The sequence below is a fragment of the Notolabrus celidotus genome, chromosome 7 (genome assembly GCF_009762535.1).
Source record: "Notolabrus celidotus isolate fNotCel1 chromosome 7, fNotCel1.pri, whole genome shotgun sequence".
Taxonomy (NCBI): domain Eukaryota; kingdom Metazoa; phylum Chordata; class Actinopteri; order Labriformes; family Labridae; genus Notolabrus; species Notolabrus celidotus.
The window spans coordinates 16,419,965-16,426,077 of record NC_048278.1 but is presented as its reverse complement, the minus strand read 5'-3'; the positions used below and the strand labels follow the sequence as shown (position 1 = coordinate 16,426,077).

The 6,113-nt window shown below is 38.7% G+C and overlaps 1 long non-coding RNA gene across 2 annotated transcripts; it reads right to left on the bottom strand.

Annotated features, from left to right (window-relative positions):
- Positions 1-554: 554 nt before the first annotated feature.
- Positions 555-6,110, bottom strand: LOC117816512. Of its 2 annotated transcripts, none has more exons than XR_004631970.1 (3): positions 6,009-6,110; positions 1,011-1,194; positions 555-910 (listed from the first exon to the last, which is right to left on the bottom strand). It is a non-coding gene; the product is annotated as an uncharacterized LOC117816512 (long non-coding RNA). The 2 variants fall into 2 exon arrangements; XR_004631971.1 differs by having other exon boundaries at positions 555-905.
- Between the last annotated feature and the right edge of the window lie 3 nt (positions 6,111-6,113).

Below are 6,113 nucleotides of genomic sequence, written 5' to 3'. Positions count from 1 at the left end.
TAATCATATAGTCCCTCAACTTACCCTGCTACCCATTCTTTTGACTTTCTCTATCATGTCCCTCTATCTCCTCACCCCTTTCACATTCACTCATCTCTGCCTCCTCATCATCCTGTCTCCCACCTTGTGTTCTAGCTGACCCCCACCTCCTCCTCTCTTCCAAGGCTGATGATGAGACCCAGTGAGCAGTGAGCAGTTTCCATGGCATTTCCAGAGTGTTTTCTATGCATTTACATCCAGACATTCATGCATTTTATCACAGGACTTTCTCAAGAGTCTGTCTTTGAAAGAAAAAAGGAAAAAGCATAGGTCCCTGGGTTTATGGGTAGGGGGAGGGTATTTCTATGTGTTGAGAAGGAACAGGAGGAACAGTTACATAAAAAATGATATTTGAATCTTGAATTGTCAAACGTGACAACCACAGAGTGACAATGCAATATCAATACTATATTAGTTTTTAATAACCTGAGGAAATGTTGCCTTCTATGGACATTTAAACATTTTTTCCATTAAAATTCTGTCAAAACCTTCAACTTATATTACTACATGAACAAGAAACACAGAATATATATCAAATCTGCAACATCAGAGAATAAAAGTTATTTAAGAAGCTTATTGCAGATTGAAAACTGAGTGCACACAGCTATTTTTACTAATGTACCCAATCTTTCGAGGAGGGAACATCATGGTTCATATTACAGAACAAAGGAGGGATTCAAAAAGGGGCCTAGTGAACCAGAAAAAATGATACATCTATTTACAGTGAGCTCAAGATGGGAAAAAACCTGGTGTGCCTCTAAAAGCCTGTCAGTCTAAGATTGGCGATGCATCATCCTGAAGCATGTGCAGTCCTTCATCCATAGGAATTCATAGCTGAGACCAGCATTGGATACAGAATGTCCTTGCTGTGCTTAAATGGTAAAAAAAAATTAAAAAAATACAACAACAACAGAGTAACAATGATGTCATATGAAAATTGCATTTCAGCATACATAACACTTTGTACTTACACAGGAAGGGACAAGGAGATGGAGGAGAGGAATGAAGAGACAGTTGAACCACTGACACACTGACTGACTGGTGGGAAGTTGAGGGCTGGACACTGGAGACGGCTTTAATCTTTTAAAGACCGTCCCACTGTGGAGCACTTCAGTGGCCTCAATGAGGTTCTCACGACTCTAGCCCACTCAGACTCTTGGATTAGAAACACAAACAAAATGCCCAGAGGTATAGCAAACACACACATCCCTGTGAACCTACCTACACACTCATAGTGTTGAAACTGCCACGTTTAAACAAACACAACAGCACAAAATACCTACTCCCACTGCTACACCATGAACTATTGATTTAGTTTTTGTGTTAATGTATAGAGCATCTCAAGGGTTGTTGTGTAACTGAGATAAAAAAAAGTCTGACTCATCCTTGGCTTTTTAGAGTCAAAGCCCTCCTGACAGTACACTTAAAGTGCCCTCTTCAGAGTTAGCTGGATTTATACCGTGGCTGAATATTATGCTGCACACAGAGGAATCATGCATTTAGACTTATTTTAAAATAATGTTGAAGTAGAAAACCGATGTTGAAAACTCATCCACTGCACTCAAAAACAAAAAAATGTCTCACTCCTGTGTGCAACATACAGATGCATCCAATGCACATGTTCTTTTTCACAAGTTCCCACTGATACATTATTCATTCAAAACACACTTTCAAAGTGACGCAAATGCATGCATATAGTTGAACGGAATGATTCATACTAAAGCAAAAGCACAAGGATGAATTCTCACTGATTAAGGCTTGTTGATTGCAATCACTAACTGTGTAATTTGCGACAAATCACCAAGACCTCATCCAGCTAAAAAACATGTGTGTGTTGCAAGTGAAGCTGGGAAAAACAGGTGAACCCTGCTCTGCAAAGAGCTCACATGATTTGAAGCAGCAAGCAGCAGAGGGACTATAGAAGTATAGTAGAGGCTGGATTGCAGACGGTAAAGGACATCCAATTAGAAGGGGAAACAGCATGAGAACATTCTACTAATGTCCCGTATTACCATAAGAAGCTCACGTGTTTTCAGTCAAGATTGAAACAGCTAATTTGACTCAAAGGTGGAGATTCTTGGTCAAGGAGATCTAGTACATGCTAGCGCAATTGTCTGCACGGTAGTTTCATCTACCAATCCTTGAAAAAAAAAAAACACAAGTCTTGAAGGTCACAGCTTGGTTCAGTACACTGGATTGAATTCTAATATGAAGACATACTGCCACAAACAGAGTGCTATCAGTCACACATTGAGCACTATAAAAGGATCAAGGTGAGCTCATCCATCTATAAAGGCTCTAAGGGAATTCAGTCTGATAACACAGATTTCCCCACTATGATGAGACTCTCTGCAATAACTGACATTTAGAAATCATTGAGGTGTTATGACAGAAGATGAGTGCACACCATAGCCATTGAGATTCTTCTTGTAGATGATGGATAGATAAAGAAATTAATTTATCTGATGTCTTTTCGCAGAAGTCTTCTGTGTCTATCCAAATGTCTTTTATTTACTAATACTAATATTTATATTATATATTACTTTACTAATATTTTTTATATAGATGGAGTGTGCAGAACTGTTCTGCATATTTAACTCTGTGCAACCATGTTTATTCTTCTCCCTCTTGCACCACTCTCTCACTCTCTTAGTTGCCACCACTATTGATGATGCCTGCTCTGGCTATCACTTGCCATGGAAACCTAGCAGCAGCCTGATAAATGGGATAATGAAGTGAAACACAGCTCACACAGACAGATACAGAGGACAGTGTGCTCTTATAAGACTGCAGTTATAGTATCAGATACAACCAATACAACAATACAAAAGATATAAAGACATTTTAGCTGATTGGTTCAGCCTTATCTCTGTGTTGTTGTAACCTTTTATCTTACATCTTGTCTTGAAATTGCAAGTAGCAATTCAGTTTTTCAAATTTTACTGAGTTTCCTAGGTCGTCTATTTCAAATTATACAACACAACACAACACTGTTAGTAATTTAAAATATTAACTGTGAACTGGCCATAACATAGTCTCTATCTGGTCAAGGTGTTCCAGCTGAGGTTAAACTCATCAACAAAGCCCATCCAGCCATCGATTTCCTTCCGCCTATCTGAGGCTAGGTTGTTGTGGTAGTTGGACATGTCGTGAATACCTTCTAATGAAGTTGCCAGGAACCATCCTTTCAGATGCCATGACAACCCCAACTGACTCCTTTTAATGGGAGTGTTACAACAAGCTCTCTCCAGATCTCTCAGCTCTATGCCGCATCGCTGCGGTAGAACCTTGTGAAAGCAACTCATTCATCTGCTTGTATACACAATCTCATCCTTTGGATAGTTACCTGTAAAGTGCAATGAAAGCTTTGTCAGCCCTCTTCCCCCTGATGGTACACTGCCTACATCACCACTGGTGCTGCATCAACCTATACAGCAATCTTATGATCTATTTACCCTTACTTTTCATTAAGACCTTGAGGTATTTTAAGTTCTTTGCTTGAGGCCCAAATTCAATCACCAACTGGCCTCAGATTTGGAGTTGATGATTAATCCCAATCCCTTCAAACTCAGAGACAAACCACCTCCATGCCTGCTAGAGGTTGGAATATGACCACACAAACATAACCCTATCTTAATAGAGATGTATTTCTGGGGTCCCCAAAGTTAGACACTCTCTCACCTCTAGCTGTGCTTTCGGATCTTGCCAGTGAAAATTGGGAATAGAATCGGCAACAGGGGACAAACCTTGTTGAGGCTAACACCCATTCCCAACATGTGAATTTGTAAAAAGCTCCCAGTTTGGTTGTAAAAGGAGTGGATGGATCCCAAAGGGGCAAGACCATAGGTCTTCTCCTGCCCTACAAAACACATGTAGACTGAGCAAACTCACATTGTTAGGATAAAGAGCTGGTCCACTGTTATCATAACACTGAGGAGACATTTCTGCAAAAACAGCCCAAAAATGATCTTCACTCTTCACATCTCAAGGAAAATCTTATCCATGTTGGGTGTGCTGGTTCTTGAGAAGCTCTATGATTTCTGTGAGGGTGACAGCTATAAGAAAAACTAGTAACAAAGAGAAATGACTCTGGTGATCCCCTGACTTTTCCTAAAGCTCCACCATAAGTTCAAACAAGTCCATTCAATATCTGCAAACCACCAAATCCCATACTGCACTTGTGTGTTAAGTGCCTGTAATGAATGATAGTATGCTAAAGTTGACAGTACGCTTGGTACAGCCTCAAACTGCTTCTAGCAACTAAGTAGATTCTTAGAAGTTCATCAAGGTTAAAATTCACTTTCAGAGTTTTCGTGACCTGCCATTCTGCCACTTAAGGGGTCTTGGCAGTCAAGGAGGTGAGGGTGTCAAAGTAAATCAAATTTTCTGTCCCTGTGTACACAGCTAATCATGATTGACTTGCCTGCCCTCTTCACTGAGGTTATCCGCTCTACTGCCATGCCGGTTAACGGCAGCATGTAGAAACAGCTGAATAAAAGAGTCAATGAAGGCAACAGTTGGTGTCAGTCCATTTTCTGCTTGTATACATGTAGAATCATCAGTTACATGGCTACAACTTGTAATATGTGTACTCCTGCCATATGGTGAACACTTGAAAAACACAACACATTCATATGTATTTGTGACTAAAAAGTTAACTATACCACATTGCTCCCCATCACTTTTTTCTGCAGCAGTTAACCTGTAATTGGGATCATAAAATGATATAAAAACAAATATTTAAATTAAGTATTGCAAGTGTGACAGAAGAAGAGCTAAAAATGAACAAAACCTTAAAAACTCATTTTGCATGTATTTTCAAATCAGTCATTCATAAATATATATATATATTTTAAAGAAATCAGATGTCATAGCATCCCTATATTCCAACCCTGTATGCTTTTTGTGCGTTTCAAAGAAAGGCAGGCCTGTCAGTGAGATTATTTGTTGTGTACACTGTGTGGTGTTCATGCCTATGACAAGTCGTCTCTAAAGCTTACTGTAAATGTGTCAGTAGTTTCACTTTAAAGTGACATATGCACAGCTAAAATGCAGCTCTGGAAAACAAGGGGAAACCTTGAAATATAGGGGATGTCTGATTTCAAATGGACAAAATCACCTGCCAACAAAAGAGTAAATTTCTCTTGCAAAGACATAAAAAAGTAAAAGATTAATCAAAAAAATCACCAGAGTATAAGTGTAAAAATGCTGTATCTTTCAGACTGTAGGCATTGATTTAGGCTAAGTAGAGGATGAAACATTCAGTATTCAGTAATCTCTTTCACTATTTCAAACTTTCATTTCTGAAACTGTTTTAGTGCCTTAAAAATGTAATTTCAACAACAACAACAACAAAAAAATCTCACTGGGTTATTTCAGTCCAGGTCCTTGGTTGGCAATATGACAACTTGCCTGTATGCTGCTGAGGTTTTGTCACCTTCCCCTGTAAATAAATCCTTAAGCTACACCAGTTTTCTATTGTTTATTTGTCCAAGGGTCCATTTCCTGATTTCCAGGTCACACCATCTGTGTCAAGACCTATTTCCAGCTGTTATGTTTGTGTTTCCCCTTTTACCAGGAGAAGAACATATTGTACCTGTACTCATGTTCTGACTCCACTTAAGACAGGAAGGATATTTACATCCAACCCAATGTAATGTATATTCTATGGAGGAGGATTAGGGCCAATGAAAAAAAATAGTTTTGGAGGTCAGACCAGTACAAAAAAATTTACCTTTTTTTCTGATATATATATTTTTAAAATTAATTTTGACATTAAAATCAGAATGAGAAGTCTTACTTCTATGTCAGATTTCTGGAAAAAAAAGTTGGTCATCATTTATACTTGGAGTGGCCTGCTCCTGTAACGTTTGTGTGGGAAACTGTCATGATGGGGAAAACTGAGGAGGCCCCATGTGCAGAAAATAAAGATTTAATAATAAAAGAACAAAAGGTACCAACAAACTTACCTAAATGTCCAAGAAACTGAAATCAAAAGAAAAAAAGAAAACACTGGGATAAGGAAACACTAGGAACACAAGGAAGACTTACAAACAGAACACAAGAAATACATA